Below are 21,677 nucleotides of genomic sequence, written 5' to 3' on the forward strand. Positions count from 1 at the left end.
CTTAATAAGAATCTACGGATGTGCAGGACTTATGAAAAAGTTTCTAAGGAACACAGTGGAGAGACAAACCTTGTTTTTGGATGACAGCCACGATATTTAAGAATATCAGTTATTTCTAACTGAATCTATAATTGAATGTAATTTTGATTAAAATTTCCAATAAAACTTTTTGCTTTTTTTGCCATTATGTGTTGACAAAATGAATCTAAGATTTACCTGGAAGAAAAAGAGTAGCTGAGAAAAATAAAAAATGAAGGGTGATGAAACTTGTGTTATCAAGTGCAATAATGGAATACAATTACAGTAATAAAGCATTAGTGGTTTTGGTGCTGGAATGGCCAACAGACCACACAGCAGTGGCATAACACCACATGAGAACTGAGGAAATGAGACGGCTGCTTTTCAGAGCACTGAGAGAAGGCTGGGAAAAGGGGTCACGATGTGATTAGAAATAAAGTAATCCCACCTCACACAGTACACCCAAATAAAGTCCAGGAGAAGTAAGTAACTGAGTGTAAAACATGGACCAAAAAGCCTTTGAAGGAAATAGAAAAGATGAAATGACAGTGAAATGTCTTATGATTACTCTGCACCAGACACTATACTACATCTTTTCTTTTAACCCTCACAAGAGCCCTTGTGGATAGCACACTGGTGCTATTATAATCCCCATTTCATAGATGAGGAAACTGAGACTGAGACAGGTAACTTGTCCTCGGTGCTCAGATAATAGCTGAGATCCAAATCCAGGCAGCATGGTTCCGAGTCCACACTCATGATAACTGGGCTCCCACATATCACCTTCGTTAAAACAAAACAACGTGAGCAGAGGGGAAACATGCCAAGAGCCAGGCAGCCATATTCCCAATGCAGGATCAAGGTTCCATATTCTTAAGGTTTAAAATTTTGATGGCCTATTATTGTGTAAATGTTTACAAGTGTAATATATTTTTGTTGTTTTAAACTTTTTATTAATATATAATGTCCTTCTTTGCCTCTTGTAACTCTTTTTGATTTAAAGTCCATTTTAATCTGGTGTTAGTATAGCTACGTCTGCTCTCTTTTGGTTCCTATTTGCATGGAATAACATTTTCAATCCATTCACTTCAAACCTATTTGTGTCTTTGGTTCTAAAATGAATCTTTTGTAGACAGCATATAGTTGGATCTCATTTTTTTAATATCCATTCTGCCAGTCTCTGTCTTTTGCTTGGACAGTTTAATCCATTTACAGTTAAAGTAACTACTGATAAGGAGAGACTTACTTCTGTAGTTTTGCTATTTGTTTCCTACGTAGTTATAGCTTTTTTGTTCCTCATTTCCTGCATTACTGTTTTCTTTTGTGTGCAGCTGATTTTTGTTGTAAAACATTTACATCCCTTCCTCATTTCTTTTTTTTTTTTTTTGCGGTACACGAGCCTCTCACTGTTGTGGCCTCTCCCACTGCGGAGCACAGGTTCCGGACGCGCAGGCTCAGCGGCCATGGCTCACGGGCCTAGCCGCTCCGCAGCATGTGGGATCTTCCCGGACCGGGGGCATGAACCCGTGTCCCCTGCATCGGCAGATGGACTCTCAACCACTGCACCACCAGGGAAGCCCCCTCATTTCCTTTTGTGCATATTCTTTTGGTACCTTCTTTATGGTTACCATGGGATTACATTTAACATTCTAAAGTTATAACAATATAATTTGAATTTATGCCAGTTTAACTTCAACAACACATTAAAAAATCTGCTTCTTTAAAAGCTCCCTCCCTATCCCTTTCAGTTATTGATGTCACAAAATTACATCTTTACACATTTTGTGTCCCAAAACACAAGCAAATGTTATTTTTAATGCATTGGTCCCTTAAATTATGTAGAAAACAAAATGTGGAGTTACAATAATGCTAGTTTTAAGAACAGAGCTGGACAAATCATGCACCCTGAATTCAGACTATACTACAAAGCTACAGTAATCAAAACAGTATGGTACTGGCACAAAAACAGACACATAGATCAATGGAAAAGAACAGAGAGCCCAGTGCATAAACCCATGCATGTATGGTCAATTAATCTATGACAAAGGAGGCAAGAATATACAATGGAGAAAAGACAGTCTCTTCAATAAGTGGTGCTGGGAAAACTGGACAGCTAAATGTAAAAGAGTGAAACTAGAACATTCTCTAACACTACATACAATAATAAACTCAAGATGGATTAAAGACCTAAATGTAAGACCAGATTCCATAAAACTCCTAGAGGAAAACATGGGCATAACACTCTTTGATATAAATCACAGCAATATTTTTTTGGCTCTCTCTCCTAAAACAAAGGAAATAAAACCAAAATTAAACAACTGGAACCTAATTAAACTTAAAAGCTTTTGCACAGTGAAGGAAACCATCCACAAAACGAAAAGACAACCTACTGAATGGGAAGAAATATTTGCAAATGATATGACCAATAAGGTGTTAATATCCAAGACATATAAACAGCTCATACAACTCAACACCAAAAACACAAACAACCCAATTAAAAAGTGGGCAGATTTCACCAAGGAAGACATACAGATGGCCAAGAGGCACATGAAAAGATGCTCAACATCACTAATTATTAGAAAAATGCAAATCAAAACTACAATGAGGTATCAACTCACACCAGTCAGAATGGCCATTATCAAAAAAGCTAGAAACAATAAATGCTGGAAAGGGTATGGTGAAAAGGGAACCCTCCTACACTGTTGGTGCGAATGTAAATTGATACAACCACTATGGAAAACAGTATGGAGGTTCCTTAAAAAAGTAGGAATAGAACTACCATATGACCCAGCAATCCCACTACTGGGCATATACCCTGAGAAAACCATAATTCAAAAAGACACATGCACCCCAATGCTCATTGCAGCACTATTTACAATAGCCAGGACATGGAACCAACCTAAATGTCCATCAACAGACGAATGGATAAAGAAGATGTGGCACAGATATACAATGGACTATTACTCAGCCATAAAAAGAAACGAAATTGAGTTATTTGTAGTGAGGTGGATGGACCTAGAGTCTGTCTACAGAGTGAAGTGAGTCAGAAAGAGAAAAATACCGTATGCTAATGCAGATACATGGAATCTAAACAAACAAACAAAAAAGGTACTGATGAACATAGTTGCAGGTCAGGAATAAAGAAGTAGGTATAGAGAATGGACTTGAGGACATGGGGTGGGAGGGTGAAGCTGGGGTGAGTGAGAGTAGCATCAGCATATACACATTACCGAATGTAAAATCATTGGCTGGTGGGAAGCGGCAGCACAGCACAGCGAGATGGGCTCCATGCTTTGCGATGACCCAGAGGGGTGGGATAGGGAGGATGGGAGGGAGGCTCAAGAGGGAGGGGATATGGGGACACGTGTATGCATATGGCTGATTCACTTTTTTGTGCAACAGAAACTAACACGGTATTGTGAAGCAATCATAAAAACAAAAATGGGCAGAAGAACTGAATAGACATTTTTCCAAAGAGGAAATGGCCAACAGGCACAGGAAAAGATGCTCAACATTGCTAATCATCAGGGAATTGCAAATCAAAACCACAATGAGATATCACCTCACACCTGTCAGAATGGCTATCGTCAAAAAGAACACAAATAACAAATGTTGGTGAGGATGTGAAGAAAAGGGAACCCTCATGCACTACTGATGGGAATATAAGTTGGTGCATCCTTTGTGGAAAACAATATGGAGGTTTCTCAAAAAACTAAAAGTACAACTACCATATGACCCAGCAATTCCACTCTTGGGTATATATTAGATTAATAATTTAAAAAATGTATTAGTCTTTCAAATCATGTAGGAAAAAAAGCGAGTTACATGCCATTGTTACAGTAATTATTGTTATAATAATAATAGCTTTATAATTGCTCATGTATTTACCTTTACTGAGAGCTTCATATTTTCACATGACTTCAAGCTACTGTCTAGTGTCCTTTCATTTCACCTGCAGGACCCTCTTGAGCATTTCTTACAGGGCAGGTCTAGCAGTAATGGACTCTTTCAGCTTTTGTTTATCTGGGAATGTTTTAAGTTTGCCTTCACTTTTGGGGGACAATTAGGCTGGACATAGAATTTTCAGGCAACAGGTGTTTTTCCATTTAGCATTTTGAATATATCAACACCCTGCCTTTGGTCTCCAAAGTTTCTGACGAGAAATCTTCTGGTAATCCTATTGAGAATCCCTTGGATATGATGAGTCACTTCTCTCTTGCTGATTTCAAAATTCTCTCTTTGTTTTTGTCTTTTGACAGTTTGATTATAATGTGTATCAGTGTGAGTCTCTTTAAGTTCATCGTACTTGTCTTGGATGTTTATATTCATGTCATTCATCAAATTTGGGAAGTTTCTTCACATATTTCTGCTGCCCCTTTCTCTCTCATCTCCGTCTGGGACTCCCCAAACAAGTATTCATGTCCTTTAGGTTCTGTTCACTTTTCTTTAATCTTTTTTCTTTCTGCTCCTCAGACTCATAATTTCCATTGTCTTATCTTCAACATCACTAACACTTTCTTCTGTCTTCTCAAATTGGCCTTTGCATCCCTCTAATAAGTAACTAAAAGTCATTGTATTCTTCAGCTCTATTAAATCGTTTTGCATTCTACCTAGGTTTTCTATTTATTGATATTTCTATTTTGTTCATACATTATTTTCTTGACTTTCTCCACATCTTCCTTTAGTTCCTTGAGCATCTTTAAGGTGGTTGTGTTAAAGTCTTTGTCTAGTAGATCCACCATCAGGTCTTTTTCAGGGACAATTTTGGTTGGTTTATATTTTTTCCTTTGAGTGGGCCATACTTTCCTGTTCCTTTGTTTGCCTTTTGATTTTCTGTTAAAAACTGGACATTTGAATCTAAAATGGTAACTCTGGAAATCAGATTCTTGTCCTTCCCTAGGGTTTGCTGTTCTTGATTGTTTGTTTGTTTTCATTTTTATTTTTTGTTTTTGATTGTCATAGGCTGTCTCTGTGCCAAGGTTCAGCCTGAGGAGTAAAGGTAAGGTCTTCTCATTTCCTTCCTGAGCCTGCACTTTCCCCCAGGCATGTGCAGTTCCTGTCTAATTTCCCCTGTATATGCAGTTGCTTTTGAATGTCATAATCTTCAATGTCTGGCTCCCAAAAGGAGAAAAAGAGAAAAATGAATGGGGGAAAAAAGGTGCCGGCCCTTTAAATCTCTGGTTGAAGTCAGTTCAACCAGAGAGGGGGAGGCTTGCAATGATGAGGAGAAGTGTAACAACAGTGGAAGCCTCAATAAATTTAAAAAGAAAATAACATAAAATGTATCTTCTCTAATCACAATGGGATGACTTTAGAAGTCAGTAACAGAAGGAAAACTGAAAAATTCACAAAATTGTGGGAATTAAACAACTCACCCTTAAACAACCAATAGAATAGGTCAAAGAAGAATCACAAGGGAAATTAGAAAATACTCAGAGACTGATAAAAATGAAAACAAGACACAGCAAACATATGAAACACAGTGAAAGCAGTATGAAGAAGAAAATTTACAGCTACAAATGTTTACATAAAACAGCAAGAAAGATCTCAAATTAACAACCTAACTTTACCTTTACAACTTAAGGAACTAGAAAAAGAACAAATTAACAGCTAGCGGAAGGAATGAAATAATAAATACTAGAGCAGAGATAAATGAAATAAATAGAAAAACAATAGAGAAAAATCAATGAAACCAAAAGTCAATTCTTCAAAAAGTTCAACAACACTGACAAATCTTTAGCTAGATGGACTAAGAAAAAAAGAGAATACTCAAATTACTAACATCAGAAATGGAAGTGGGAAATTAGTACTGATTCTACAGAAATAAAAAGAATTATAAGAGAGTACTAGAATCAGTTGTTTGCTAACAAATTAGATAACCTAGATGAAATGGACAAATTCCTAGAAACACAAAACCTACAAAGACAAAACCATGAAGAAATAGAAATTCTGAATAGACCTGTAATTAGTAAGGAGTTTGAATCAGTAATTGAAAATCTCCTTTCAAAGAAAAGCCCTGGACCTGATGGCTTTACTGGTGAATTCTAGGAAGCATTTAAACTAGGAAGCATTAATTCTAGGAAGCATTGAACTAACATCAATACTTGTCAAACTTTTCAAAAAAATTGAAGAGGAGGGAATACCCCCAAACTCATTCTATGAAGTCAGCATTACCCTGATACCAAAGCCAGACAAAGACACTACAAGAAAAGAAAACTACAGACCAATATCCCTTATCAACATGGATACAAAAATCATCAACAAAATATTAGCAAACAGAATTCAACAGGATAGAAAAAGGATTAAACATCATGACCAACTGGGATTTATTCCTGGAATGCAAAGATGATTCAACATATGAAAATCAATTAATGTAACACACCACATTAACAGAATGAAAGAAAAACCCACATGATCATCTCAACTGATGCAGAAAAATCTTTTGATAAAATTCAATATCCTTTCATGATTAAAGAATTCAACAAACTAGGAATAGATGGAAACTACCTCAGTATAATAAAAGACATTTATAATAATCCCACAACTAACATCATACTCAATTGTGAGAGACTATAGGCTTTTCCTCTAAGGTCAGGAACAAAGCAAAGATGCCCACTTTCACCATTTCTATTCAACATAGTATTGGAAGTCCCAGCCAGAGCAATTAGGCAAGAAAGAGAAACAAAAGGCATTCAAACTGTAAAGGAAGAAGTAAAATTATCTCTGTTCACAGATGATATGATTGTATAGGTAGAAAATCCTGAAGAGTCCACAGAAAGAAACTGTTACAATAAATGAATTCAGCTAAATAGCAGGAAACAAAGTCAACACACAAAAATCAGTTGCATTTCTATACACTAACAATGAATAACACAAAAAGGAAAATAAGAAAACAATTCCATTTACATTTGCATCAAAAGAATAAAATACTTAGGAATTATTTTTACCAAAGAAGTGAAAGACTCATTAAAAAATATAAAACATTTATAAGAGAAATTAAAGAAGATATAAATAAATGGACAGATATACTGTGTTTATAGATTGGAAGAATTAATATTAAGATGTCAATACTATCCCAAGTGATTCACAGATTTAATGCAATCTCCCTCAAAATCTCAATAATGACTTTTGCAGAAATGGAAGAAACCACTCTAAAATTCGCAAAGAATCTCAAGAGACCCTGAATAGCATAAACAATTCTAAAAGAGAAGAACAAAGTGAGGAACAAACTTCCTGATTTCAAAATTTACTACAAAGCTACACTAATCAAAACAGTATGGCACTGGGATACAGGGACATCTAGACAAATGGAATACAGTCCAAAAATAACCCTCACGTATGTAATCAAACAATTTTCAACAAGGCTGTCATGACCAGTTGGTGGGGGAAAAGACACTTTTTCAACAAATGGTGCCATTTGTTGGATATCCACATGGATATCCACATTCTAAAGAATGAAGTTGGACCTTACCTAACACCATACACAAAAATTAACTCAAAACGGATCCATGATTTAAGTGTAAGACCTAAATTTATAAAACTTCTAGAAGAAAACAGAAGGCAAAACTCTTCACAATACTGGATTTGGCAATGCTTTCTTGAATATGACACCAAAAGCACAAGCAACTAAAGAAAAAAATAGGCATACTGGATTTCATGAAAATTAAAAAAATTTGTGCATCAAAAGACACTATTCAGCCTGGTCCAGGGCACTCCTTTTTGTGTCCTTCCACCAGTCATGGGCAGGGTCTGAGCGGTTCACTGGGGGCGGAGATGCATCTTTGGGGAGGGCAGTGAGGCTCTGGGGCTGTGAGGGGAGGGCAGCCTGGCACCAGAGGAGGCAGCGAAGCCTCAGAACACGAGGCTTCGGGACCCAGGATGAGGAGTCCCCAGGCCGGCTGCTGCCTTTGGGACCCCACGGTAGCACAAGAGGCGAGGTTATTGTAATTCAGGATGTGAAGGGCACAGTCGATATGTACCATCTTCTGGAATGTCCACCAAGGAACTCTGAAAATGATGACCTAGCAATCAGTTTGGTTCTTGATCCCTATTTCGGTTTTCAAACACACAAAATGAATACTAGCTTTCGGTCTCTTACAGGAAGGCAAGAAGAACTAAAGGAAGTGATCGAACATTTTAAGAAAGACGAGCACTTGGAGAAAGCCGTCAAATGTCTGACTTTGCAACAACAAAAATGATGCAGGAGGAGCAACTAAGCCCGTGCACCACAACTACTGAGCCTGCGCTCTAGAGCCCGTGAGCCACAACTACTGAGCCCACACACCACAACTACTGAAGCCCACATGCCACAACTACTGAGCCTACACTCTAGAGCCCGTGGGCCACAGCTACTGAGCCCACGTGCCACAACTACTGAAGCCCGCGTGCTTAGAGTCCGTGCTCCACGAAAAGAGAAGCCACCGCAATGAGAAGCCTGCACACCGCAACAAATAGTAGCCCCTGCTCACCGCAACTAGAGAAAGCCCACGAGCAGCAACAAAGACCCAATGCAGCCATAAATAAATAAATAAACAAAATAAATTTATAAAAGAAAATGATGCAGGAGAATTTATTCAAGGAACACGTATTTATTTACTTGCGAATGTTTGCAACTGACAGTGGATTTGAAATAATGCCTTGTAACAGATACTCATTAGAACAAAATAGAGCCAAAATAATTGCAACAAAAGAGTGGAAACGCAATGACAAAACAGCATTACTGGTGGGTTGTGTGGCTGAGCTTTCAGCAATTGAGGAGAACATCCTACTTGGACCCAGAGAAAACGACTTCAGTGCTGTGTGTTCCAGAAGGAAAAGCCGTGCTCAGCCCGCCTTGGTCCTGCTACACTCACAAACCATGACTGCAGACCAAGTGTGGGTTTGTGTCAGTTGGCCAAGACACAGCAAGTGCGAAGGCTCTAAGAGATGCTGAACCTGGAGAAGAAATTCTTGTTATTATGGAGATGGGTTTCTGGGGGGCAATAATGAGTTCTGTGAGCGTTACACTTGTGAGAGACGGCAACTGGCGCTTTTAAATCCAGAGCAGGACTGCTTGATTCTGCTCCTGTTATCAATAGAAAATATGGACTCAGAGAAGCAGTAAACCTTTAAATAGGCTTCATGTGTTAGGTGACAGCAGTAAGAATTCAGTCAGTCAGTTCTAACACTGATGCAGATACCACTCAGGAATAAAAACAAGGCAAGGTCGTCATACGTTTGAAAGAAACCTTTCCACGGTGTTAGCTTCTCTGTGATGATGCTGTCAGGTCCCACGAGAAGACAAAGGACGAGGTGGCGTCACACAGGCACACACGTGTTCCACGCCTGGTCAGTCTGTTAGGCTGGATGGTGGACTTGGGGAGTTCATAGCGTCTGGCCTCAAGGCTCCCCACCCCCTTTTTACAACTTGCTTGCCTTTTTCAAAATGAGCTGACGCAATTCACCAAACCACCAGTTTCCAGAATCAGAACTGTGATAGAGGAGCATTCTGAATGTTGCTCTACTATGACATGTTGTAACAGCCACTCCTCAAAGCAGCAAGAGAGATGAAGAGGAGGAAGAAGTGAGCTTGAAGGTACCAGTGGCGAGTGCGGGTAGAGCCTAATGGAAACTGGAGAAAGACAGAATGAAGAATAAAGAGAAAAGAGAGAAGAAAGCCTAAACAAGCAAAAGAAAACACATCATGTTTGTGGAGCTCTGAAGTCCTGGAATCACTGTGATCGCTACTGTTTTGCATCTGGGTGACACCAGTTTTCTCTAGTTGCCCCTAAAGCAGTAGCCTCTTTAGTCTGACTTGTCTCTGACAGGAATAAAGTTTAGAAGTTTTAACCTGATGGTCCCCACAGCACACCTGCTTTGGCACTATAAATGTCCATACATACCTCTCAGCACGTAAGTACCGTCTGAGGTCTGATTATTTCGGCTCTTCTCCCTGTGTCTTCAGATGTCTTCAGCCCAACTCTGGGTGCTCCTCTCCACTACAGAAGAGCCCAAAGAAAAGGGAGGGTGTCTCCCACGATGGTGACTGTCACTTCCATGAAGTCTGACTCTACCTGCTGCTGGGGGTCAGAGGCCAGGGCTAACCTCTGCTGTGGAAAAGTGATACTGTGTTCCTATTCCAGTCTTTAACGTCCAAAGTGAACAAAGACAGGCAGTCAGTCTGTCATTTACCATTGACTGTTGGTTTTAATAATAAATGCAGAACAATACAAAAGAGACACTATCCAGAGAGTCAAAGGGCAGCCTACACAATTGGATCAGATAAGGGATTAATATCCAGAATATATAGAGAACTGAAACTCAACAACCAAAACCCCAGCAACCTGATTCAGAAATGGGCAAAGGGCTTGAACAGACATTTCCCTAAAGGAGTTATACCAATGGCCCATAAGCACATGAAAAAATGCTCAACGTCACTCATCATTAGGGAAATGAAAATCAAAATTACAATGAGCTATCACCTTACACTCATTAGGATGGACAGTATCAGAAAACAAGATATGTTGGAGAGATAAGGGGAAATTGCAATTGCTGGTGGGAATGTGCAAATGTAGAGCTGTATGGAAAATAGTATGGTGGCCCCTCAAAGAATAAAAGTAGAATTACCATATGATCTACCAGTTCTACTTCTGGGGATACAGAGACTCAAAGGAATTGAAAGTTGGGTCTCAAAGAGATATTTGCACAACAATGTTCATAGCAGTATTACTCAGAATAACTAAAATGTGGAAGCAACCCAGGTGTCCATTGACGGACGAATGGAAAAGCATAATGTGGTCCATCCACACAATGGAATATTATTCAGCCTTGAAAAGAAGGAAATTCTGACACATGCTATGACATGGATGAAACTTGAGGACATTATACTGAGTGAAATAAACCACACACAGAAAGACGACTACTGTATGATTCACTTATATGAGGGACTTTGAATATCTCAGAAATCACAGCGACAGAAAGTAGAATGGCGGTTGCCAGGGGCTGGGGGAGGGGGGATTGGGGAGTTAGTGTTTAATGGGACAGAGTTTCAGTTTTACAAGATGAAAAGAGTTCTGGAAATGGGCGGTGGTGATGGTATCACAATATGAAGGTACTTAATAGCACTGAACTATACATTTAAAAATGGTTCAGATGGTAGATTTTATGTTATGTGTACTTAACCACAATTTTGAAAAATTAGGGGAAAACACCTCTTACAAAGTAGTAAACAATGAGCGCCCATTAGGAAGATGGGGAAGATGAGCAAAGTAACAGCAGCGCAAACGGTCAGTGATCGAGCTGCACAAAAACCAAGGACATGCAGGCAAACCACCAAGGCACCATCCCTCATCTATGAAACTGGCAAACAGGACAGAAAACCAGACACTGTCCACAGCCAGAGCACCAGGGCCCGTCTCCACTCCTCTGGTGGCTCTGACAACAGGTTTGGAAGCCTTGACACTTTTCAGAACTTTTGACCCAGACTCTGCTCTCCAAGGTGCAGTCCCCCACAGCGGGGATGCCCACCCTCCGTCTGCCCGTCACAGGGTCTACAGTGGGCCCCCGGAGGCTAACCGCTGGCGGGGCGTGGGGATGCCGGCCTGTTCAGATCTCCGCGGCAGATCTGCACCTGGTCTTTGCAGGGTGTTGCTTTCTGATTTGGCCCAATCCCAGCACATGCTTCAGGGCGGGGACCGGCCTCCCAGGTCCTGTTCAGTGGGCAGCACCCCACGAACCCTGCTTCTTTGCAGGTGTGCCCCACACCAGGGTCCCCCGGCTTTGCACAAATGTTTGAAAGGAGCCACAGGAAGGAGAGACCCACTGGAACACGGGGCTGTGTTTAAAGGAAAAGAATCAAACTATTTGAGTTTTTCTTAAAATAATCACAAGAGCTAGGTTTCCCAGCATTGTAAAGCACTCGTGGCCGCAAACACGGTCTCCCTATACCCTGTGCACCTAGACACCTTGTTCTACAGATGAAAAGCAGCGCCAGAGAGGAGGCTGGGCTTGGCCCACACCCTCTGCTGAGGCCCCGGGAAGACCCCTGGGTCCTGCTCCTCTCCCAGGCACCGGCCCATCCCAGGGAGCTCATCTGACACCTGAGGGACCTCAGGCGGGCCTGCTGCACAACAGAGCTGCCTGTGCGGGCTGGCGATGCAGAGTCCGCTGGGCGTGGATGTGCCCTGCCCGGTGCAGGGCTGCACTCCACCCGACCAGGTGACCCAGCGGCTGGAGCCTGGCTTTCACCTGGATGTTGCCTTCCCTGTTGTTTCCACTGTGGACATGCCCAACCTGCCCCCAACCTGCCGCGGTTTTCACAGGCCTCCCAGGTCACTTTCATCAGCCCAGGGTGGCAGCTTCCCGGGGGCCAGAGTGGCCCAGTGGCCCACTGAGACCCACGTTCTGCCAAGGGGACACATCTGCGCCCCTTGCATCCAGCCCCTCCAGTTACCTATGCCCCGGGGGCCCAGGCCCTCTCCCCCACCCAGCTCTCCTTCCTCGGAATGGCAGAAGGAAGGCAGACCACTTTCCTCCCTCCTGGGAGCCCCCAGCGCCGTCCAGCCTCCTGGCCCTGGTGAGGCAGACAGGGAATAAACTCCAACGCAAGATGGCCTCCAAGCCAGAACTTCTATACTGGAAACAAAACCCAGGGAAATCTGTGTCCCTCAACCCTCCTTTTTGGGTGTCCCTCTACAAGTGCAGATCTTTCCCTTGGGGACAGTTGGGTGACCTGGGGGGGTAGGGGCCATCAGCTTTCTCCCTGGGTTCAGGGGACCATTCTCTGGGGCCCCCAGGCAGGATGGCAGGCACCCCAGGGCGCCACCCTGCCGTTTTTGGTTGTTGTTACCAGCATCAGCTGATACTCTCAGCGGCTGATCTCCCCACCCCCTCAGTGGGTGCTGGGCCCTGTCCTGGGCTCTGCTGGGCCCGTGAGGAGCCCTGGGTGGGTGTGGGGCCCGACCAGCAGACTTTGTCGGGGGGATGCCGGTGCGCCCCTCCAGCCTCAGAGGAATAGGGGCAGGCTGGGCTCCTAATGACTCCTGGGTAGAGTGGGGTGTGGCCTGTGCTCTCCCCATCCCTGCTCACCCCTGCTTCCGGGTAGCAGAGACCCCCTCTTCCCCTGCAGTCCGAGTGCCCGGGAAGCTGGCCCCTCAGAGTTCATTCTAGGGGCCAGTCCTTCCAGGGGGACGAGGTACATCCGCTCCCTCTCAGCCGAGCTGAGGAGGGGGGCCAGCACCCCTGGAGACCCTGTGCTCAGTTCCGTTGGGGGGGGTCCTCTCATGGGAGTGAGCTGGGCTCCTGAACCTCCGGAGATGTCCCCGGGCCCGAGACAGAACCAAGCCGCCCAGGAGCGGCCAAGGGTCTGGCTGCAGATGGGGGACCCGGGCAGGGACGGCAGGCGCCGTGGCCTCAGCACCGCGCCGGGAACCGGGAGACCAGCTCGGCCCCAGGAGAGGCGGGAACAGACGGACGGGCCCCCGCGCGAGGCGCCCCAGGCGCGGACCCGAGGGCGCCGAGCGAGGCCGGCGGTGGAAGTGGGGGCACCGCGGCGGGCGCGTCCCGCGGCGAACGCCAAGTCGCTGCGTCCCGGCGCCGAGACGGACCGCGCTGCCCAGGGCCTTACCTGACCACGCGTCGGGAGCCCTCGCCGGACTCTTCCCGAGCGCAGAGGCTCCGGGTCCAGTCGGTGCGAGACGGCGCCGAGTGGGCAGGGGGAGGGGCCGCTGCTAGGCCCCGCCCCTGCCCCGCCCCGCCCCGCCCCGCCCCGCGCCCACAGCGGCCACCGGGAGACGCTGCGGCCCCGCGCATGGAGGCGGGGCGGGGCCGACAGGGGACCCGAGGGGCCGGGAGGGGACCGGAGGGGGCAGGGGTGCGGGGAGCCTGGGGACGGGGCGGGAGAGCGGCCCTTCCAGGACAGGACCCCTCCCCGCCCTCGGCCTGCTGCTCCGACTGGACGCCTGCTCACCTCCCTGCCTGCTGCCCGCCCCCGCCCATTTCCCCGCGACCAGCGGCGTCTACTCCGGGGCCTGGGGCGCCTCGGACTCCCCAGTCACTCGCCCCTTGAGGGAGCAGCCCTGGGAGGCCGCAGGGTCCTCCCGCCCGGCGTCCCCTCCCCACGTCCCCCTTGCTAAGGACCAGCGAGCTGGGGTCTTCTTCCTCGTGCAGGGACACGCAGCAATGTGACCCACTGATCACAACGTGTGTCCAGTTGTGGGGTCCCTGCCCCTCAGGGGTGAAAGGCCGGCCGGGGCGGGGCAAGGGCAGCCAGGACAGTGGGAGCCTCAGGCGCTCTGGGTGGGGAGCGAGGGCCTAGTAGTGCTGGCTGGGCCCCGGTTTCCTTGCAAGAACCCACAGGTGCTCTTGGGGCTGGGCCCTGGGGCCACTGTGATGGCCCTACCTGAGCCGAGTCTGGGAAAGGGTGAGAAGGGTCCTTGTCAGGGCTGTGGTGGGGTTCGCCACTCCCCCACCCACCCTGGAGCGGCAGCCCCCCAGGACCAGTGCTCCTCCTTCAGGGAGGGTGCAGGCGGGACTGGGGGTGAGGTCCCTGGGCTCTGGGATAGGGCGTGCCACCGCCATCCTTGAAGGGGGCCCAGGCAGCAGGAGATGTGGCTCCAGCCTCCGATGAGCAGCTTTGCACATCTCTGACTCAGCCCCTCCGCCCAAGAGGAGAGAGACCCCAGAGCTTCTCGGTCACCTGTGTGTGCCCAGGAGGACTTCCCCACTGCGTGCAGCCCTGCTGGTCTTCCTGGCCACCTCTTTGCGACTGTGCCCTGATTCTGGTGCAGCTGGCTCCCCTCTCCTGTTGGGACAGTCTGGTGGCCGAGGCCAGGGGTCTCTGTGTCCTCAGTGAGCCCAGCAGTAGTGACTTGAAGCAGAAGGGGAGGCACATGCAGCCCCTGCAGCCTCGAGACAGGACGGCCCTGCTCTGCCACCTGAAGGGCTTGCCAGTTACTCCTCGGCTCCAGCATGTGGCCTTCCACCTGCTGCCCCTCCCGGAGGCCCTCAGGCTGGACGCACATCAGTGCCACTCCACCACTCACTGCCCACCCGTCCCTTGGCAGCACCAGTCACTGTCTCCTCCCCAGGGGCCTTTCCCGTGTGGATGGGCGCCAGAGCCAGGGGGCACTGAGGTGGGGTGTGGCTGTGTGAGTGTGTGTATCTGTGTATGAGTGTGTGGGTGGATGTACAGTGTGTGTGTCTGTGTGCAAGCGTGTTGAGTGTGGCGGCTGCGTGGTGGCCAGGAACACGAGCCCAGGTTCCCTGTTCCTGGAGTGCTGCCGCCTAGGCCCCTGCATGGTGCTACCCTGCTGGGTCCGCCTGTGCTTCTGGGGCAACACTTCACATGGGGGCTGCTCCCAGGGCTATGACCGCAGGCCCATTCCTGCAAGACCCAAATCCTTTAAGGGGCTAAGCTGGCTCCAGGTGTCCCTGTCACCATGGCCGGGACGGTCTAGGAGCTGCTCTGTGGGCGGCCACTCGCCCTCCCCAGCGCCGCCCCCGTGTCCTCCCAGGGGTCTCACCTCTGGTCCGAGGGCTCCCCCATCATCCCCAGCCTCCTCTCCTGGATCCTTTGCAGCCATTGCCCCAGTAAATTCCTAGTCACATCCCGCCTGCCTTGGTGCCTCCTTCTCGGAGGGCCCCAGTGGACACAGGAGTGCAGGGGGCATTGGTGCTGCCTCTCCCAGCACTGGGGACCCCGTCCCGGTTGGTGTGTGGGGGGCAGGGAGTTCTTGGCACAAGGTGGAGGCCCAGTTGCCAGATTCCACCAGGGGTGACCTGGGAAAATGTCCTGTTACAAGGAGCACCCCGCAGGTATGACGACTCAGGAGTCTGAAGCGGTCGGAGGTCTACCTGGCTAGTGCTGAGTTGCACCGATGGCCCTGCAGGGGGTAACGGGAGACTGAGGCAGTCAGCCAACGGTTAAGGGCACAGAGTGAGCACCAGGGTCTCTTTGTCCTAAAAAGAGATCCCACCTCCTTTGGGGGAAGAACCGAGGGCTGAGCAGCGGCTGAGAATGATGGGAGCACCCGGCTCCAGGCGCGGTGACCGCTCGGCTGTCGCTGGGCTGTGGCGGCCAGGCCCCGGCCGAGTAAACCCGAGACCCTGAACCTGGGTGGGGACGTCCGGGTGGAAGCCCTGAGATGACGCTCTGCAGACCCCTGAGCCCTCAGAGCTTGCGGGGCCCCCCTCCTCCCTGGTAGAGCCAGCACTTCACTGTGCTGGGAGTTGCTGCAGGGGCCTCCCTGCTGCAAGGCAACAGATGCCCCCCTCGGAGGCCACCCCAGCCCACCTCCTGGCTGCCAGGCCAATGGCTGGGAGAGAGTCCAGTGGGCCGGGTCAGAAGGACGGAGGTCGTATGTCAGAGGAGCTGCGGGAGAGCCGGCCCACCTGCCGGTGCCGGGCAGGAGCCCTGGGGTTGGACTTGAGGGTCCTTGACCCAGAGGCCAGAACAGAAGACTGTGAAAGCAGGAATTCTCACCTTGGAGGCGCTTACTCGGAACTTGGGATTTAAGCTCCTGGCACGTCTTCAGGTCACCGGGCACACTCAATTCTGGGATGACTCGCAGAGGCCTGGAGAAAGTTCTGGCCCACAGTGAGCAGAATAGAAGTGCTGAAGCTGCCCTGGTAGATGGCGGAGGAAGGAACGAAGAGGCCGAGGCCAGGGCCCAGTGAAGGGGCGGGGTCCCGACTCTGTTCCCAGACTTCACGAAGTTCCCATCGGAGCCACTGACTGCAGAGGTGGCCGGGCGGCCACGAGGAAGGACCAGGCCACGCCTTGGCCAGTTTTTACTGTGAGGCTCCCCGACGCTCCCAAGGACCTACAGCAGTTACGTGGGTGGCCCGAACGCTCTGGTAGGGAACTCTCAAGACGTTCTGAGGATGATGGACACAGAATCTGAGGGGACACTGGACACCTGGAGACCCACAATGTCACCATGGCCTCCCTGTTGGAGGGGGCGTTTACCAGGCCGGGTAATAAAAGAATTCTGGCCAAAGTGTCGGTCAGACCACTCAGTGGTCATTTTCCTTGTCCCCAGGTGTGCAGCTGGCCCCTGGAGTAACTGCACGTTGGGCTCCCTGCCAGTGTGGTCACAGACTGCCCAGCAGGGAAGCCCAAGGGGAAGCTTGGACATGGCCCCCTCGTGCCCCAGAAGGTAAACCACAAACTACGTGTTGTCCTGGAGGTCACGACCTGGAGGATGCAGGCGCAGTGGGCTGTTGGTCTCTGTGGTGACAAGGGCTGTGGAGACTGGCTGGTCCTGGAGAGTGTAGACCCCCGAGGCTTAACCAGGGAGCAGCCCAGCTGCACCTGCTGCGCCAGGTGTGACGTCCTCGTGACACCCTTGTCGCAGGTTAGTAAGGCCGTGGATCAGTGATGATGTCCTTTTCCATCCCAGTTAGAAAAAGATGGTCAGAAACAGTTTGCGGTCAGTGGGAGGGGTCATAGTGCTCATTTATGGTTTGGCCTCAGGGCTGCGCCTACTCTCCCCTCTGTCCCAACACAGTCAAGGAGACTGGGCCCTTGGACGTCCCCCAGGACAGGACACAGGCCCGTCGCAGTGAGGACATCAGGCACTGGGCAGGACGAGCCAGGAGGCTGTGAGCAGAGGGCCTTAGGACACGTGTGCCCCAGATGTGGGAGGGGAGCCCTGTGAAATGCAGAGAGCTGCGCCTCAGGCAGGTTGCAGGGCCGGGGGTCGGGGGTGAGCCAGGATGTCCCCCCAAAGTGAGAGACGAGTTGCTGCGCCTGGCGTCCCCTTTCTAGGAAGAAGCACAGGCCTGGCAGGCGCACCTTCCACTCTTAGGAATATCGCCCCGCCCCGTGTCTCCGGTGACTCGGGCGGGGAGCAGGTGTGTCCGCGCACAGGCCGGGTGGGTGCAGGCGGCCCTGTGCTCGGAGCCCTGGCGTCAGAGGTGTTGGTGGGAAGCGCCCTGCGGGCTTTGGGCAGTCCCTGGGCCCCGGAGCGAGGCCGTGTGTCTGTGGATGACCCTCACCTGTAGAGACGCTTCCCAACTCCCGATCACCGGGATCACCCGGGACACCAGACTCCGGGGGAGGCTGGGCACTTTGCGGCCTTGCTGGGAGCCTGCGTCCCCACCCTGTCCTCCGTGGGGGCCATCAGCACCCGCCGTGCTCGCAGCTCTGTCTGCCTATCCAGGCGGTCACGACAGCATCGGTCACTCGACGGCTTCCCACTTCCTGCCGGGCGCTGCGCGCACGTGGCTCATGGTACCTGCTGCCCGGCACTCTCGGCTGCAGAGGGCGCAGGTAACCTTCCCGGGAAGAGAACCTCAGCCTGGGAGGCGAGGCCGGCCTCCTGCGCCTTTGTGCCTGCAGGGCAGGGCCCGGCTTCAGCGCGGGGAGGGGGCTGCTGAGCCGGCAAATCCTGAGCCTCAGAGGCAGGCTTTGCAGGGCCCGATACTCCATGGAGGTTCGTGGGGACCAAGACCCTGAGAGTTGCCCTCTGCGTCCAGCCCATCTCGGCTGGGGGTCTGCGAGGTGTCCGACGCAGTGAAAGCAGACACCCCGCGTTCCCCTGAAAACCACCAGCGCCTCCTGCTGTGGCTGTATTTAGAGAGTTCTGGAGGCGTCACTTAGCCTTTATGGTCCCTTGGGCCTGAGGAGCCTTCCCCTTGCTCCTGCACGGCTGTTCCCCCAGGATTCTGAGGTGCAGAAGGATACGGAGGGGAACCCGGGTCAGCCCCATCTCAGCCAGGTGTCCTGAGTCCAGCGGCCCTGGCAGCTTCGGCCCCGGGCTGCTGTCTGCACTGCCACGCTGCCCGATCCGGGCAGCATCCCGTGAGGGACCTGGCTGAGGTCCGAGGCCGGGGGCTCATGGCCCTGAGGGGTGTCCGGGAGGAAGCCAGGTGCCAGGGTCACTCCTGTCTGTGGGAAGAGTGCGGGGGTGAGCAGCACAGATGCGCTTTGAGGCCTGGGGGACCAGCGATTCCTGAAGATGTGAGTGTGCCCTTAGTGAGGGAAGGAGCTGCCCTTGGCTGTGGGCCCTGCCGGCCCCACCTGAGGGATTAAGAAGTGCCGTTTCTGGGACTTCCCTGGTGGCGCCGTGGTTGAGAGTCCACCTGCCAGTGCAGGGGACACGGGTTCGAGCCCTCGTCCGGGAAGATCCCACATGCCGCGGGGCAACTAATCCTGTGCGCCACAGCTACTGAGCCTGTGCTCTAGAGCCCGTGAGCCACAACTCCTGAGCCCACAAGCCACAACTACTGAAGCCCACGCGCCTAGAGCCCGTGCTCCACAACAAGAGAAGCCACCGCAACGAGAAGCCCGCACACCACAACACGGCTCCCGCAACTAGAGAAAGCCCGTGTGCAGCAACAAAGACCCAGCGCAGCCAAAAGTAATAAATAATTTTTTTTAAAAAAGAAGTGTCACTTCCTCCTCTGCCCACATGTTCTTAGGCCGCGGGAGGCCTTAAGTGGTTCCATGTGGACAAGCCCTCCATGGCTTTCTCATGCTCAGTGGCTCTTGTGGGACTATTCTGGGGGGCGGGGCGGGGCTTTCACAGCCTCAGAAATGCATTTAGAAGAAGCCTGTGGACTCACATTTTCCTTTCCTCACCCATGGGGCCGACAGAGTAACTCCACTGTCTGCTTTCCAGACTCAGAAATGACAAAACCTGCCATTAGCGGGCGATGCCAGGAGTCAGTGTGTCACAGTGTGTGTTCCAAGTTGGTGGGAGGGCGACACCTTTTATGGTTTTAAGCCAAAGCTACCTCACTGGTCTGGATAAACTTAGTGGGTGTTGGGCAGCAGAGTGCTTGTATTCATGACAACCTAGGGCGCTGTGACAACTTGGCATGGACCACCATTCACATCTCCAGTGCGAGCCAGGACAGTGGGGGACCCCGGCGAGGGGCCTGCCTGGGGCCAGGACACCGGGTGGCAGGAAGGTTGGGGGACACGTGCTGTTGGGCAAGAGCTGCCCCCTTGATGGAAAGAGGCTGTGAGTGCATGGTGGCCTCCGTCCAGCCATGCGACGCTCCTGAGGGTCCTTACTTCCCCTGCACGTCTGGTCATTTCTTGGGAAGTGAAGCCAGCCTGAAGATAGCAGCTCCCCAAGGTGGCATCCACAGAGCTTCCTTCATACACCTGATCTAATGGATCCTGTGTCACGAGAGCCTCACAGACAAGAGATAGATGCTCACAGGGAGGACAGGTGGGGGAAGAAAACCTGAGAAGGTGGCGTGGCCTTCCTGTGCCAGCAGAAACTGAGTTGCACGACATTCTGGGGGCCCTTTCAGTTCAGTACCACACGACTGGTCAAGAGGAGGCATAAATATTCTGAGGCATTTTGTAAACGAATTCTATTTGGTTTAGAGGTACTCAGAGGTGACGGAGGGGAAAACCCACCACCACTGGTGGGATGAGAAGTTCAAGACCCAGCCTTTGGTTTACAGCTGTTTCACTGTGATACACCTGGGAGTGGTGCTCTTTGTACTTGCCCTGTTTGGCTTATGTAGACTTCTTTTTAGAGTCTGCAGTATATATCTTTATTCAGTTTTAGAAAATTCTTGGCTGTTAGCTCTTCAAATATAGCCTCTGCTTCATTCTGTCTTTATTCTCTATCTGGGCCTAAAATCTTACATATGTTAGACATTTTCATCACGTTCCATTTATCTCTTATGTTCTTTTCTGTATTTTCTATCTGTTTTTAATTTGTCCTTCAGTCTTGACCATTTTCTACTGACCAATTTTCCAACGAATTTATCCTCTCTTCTGCCGTGTCTAATCTGTTGTTAATTCCGTCCATTGAGTTCTTACTATTAATCACTGTATTTTTAATTTTTAGAATTTCCATTTAATCTTCAATTTCTAGATTACAGTTCTCTATCTTACCTTCCATTTTCTGGAGATATGAACCACATTTATTTTAAAGTTCATGTATGATAACTCCAAAACCAGGTCCACTTGTGAATCTTTTTCTCTTGTTGGTTTTTTTCCCATAGAGTCATATAGTCCTGTCTCTTGACTAACCTGATGATTTTTTATTAAATGCTGGACATTATCAGTGAAAGACTGTAGAGGTTCTTCTTAATGTTATCTTCCTTTTTATAGGATTTAATTTTATTTTGGTGGGCAGTTAGTTCAGGCCTGGATTCCTTTCTCCAGTCAGGGATTGATATAATTCAAATCTAGGTTTATGCCTTTGTAAAGACTGGTAAATTACCAGTTCTTCATTACTTTTAGAGCATAACTTTCTAAGTGACCCAGTTGAGAACCTGGCGTATTTACCAAGGCTTCCATTTCTTTGAAGGTCCAGAATTCTAGGTGTTGAACTGAGAGAATAGCAAAGGCTATGCGTAGCTTAAAAAAAAAAACAGATTTATTGAGGTATATTTTGCGTAACACAAAATTCATCCTATTCAGGTATGCAGTTCAGTAATTTTCAGTAAGTCTGCCGAGTGGTGTAATCATCGTCACAAATCAGTCTTAGAACTTTTCATCATCCCAGTAAGAGCCCCCATGCCCACTTAGGGTTAGCCCCCTTTCCATTGCTCAGCCCCAAGAAACCGCTAGTCTACTCTTCTCTATATATTTCCTTTTCTGGATGTTTCATGCAAGTGGAATCATATAATATGTGGGCTCTTGTGTCTGGCTTCTTTCACTTGGCATCATGTTTTTGAGGTTCACTAATGTCATAGCATGTTTCAGTAGT

The 21,677-nt window shown here is 49.1% G+C and overlaps 1 protein-coding gene and 1 pseudogene across 2 annotated transcripts in view; one reads left to right on the top strand and one right to left on the bottom strand.

The window, feature by feature from the left end:
• COL6A2 (collagen type VI alpha 2 chain) overlaps positions 1 to 13,730 on the bottom strand; it is a 37,341-nt gene extending 23,611 nt beyond the window's left edge. For both annotated transcript variants that reach the window (XM_030835649.2, XM_030835650.2), the window contains exon 1: positions 13,622 to 13,730. The gene's annotated coding sequence lies outside the window, so the exon portion shown is untranslated. The remainder of the gene's footprint in view (positions 1 to 13,621) is intronic.
• LOC132597233 (histone-lysine N-methyltransferase KMT5B-like) lies at positions 8,009 to 10,882 on the top strand (annotated as a pseudogene).
• Positions 13,731 to 21,677: the final 7,947 nt, after the last annotated feature.

The sequence above is a fragment of the Globicephala melas genome, chromosome 4 (assembly GCF_963455315.2).
Source record: "Globicephala melas chromosome 4, mGloMel1.2, whole genome shotgun sequence".
NCBI classification, from domain to species: Eukaryota; Metazoa; Chordata; class Mammalia; order Artiodactyla; family Delphinidae; genus Globicephala; species Globicephala melas.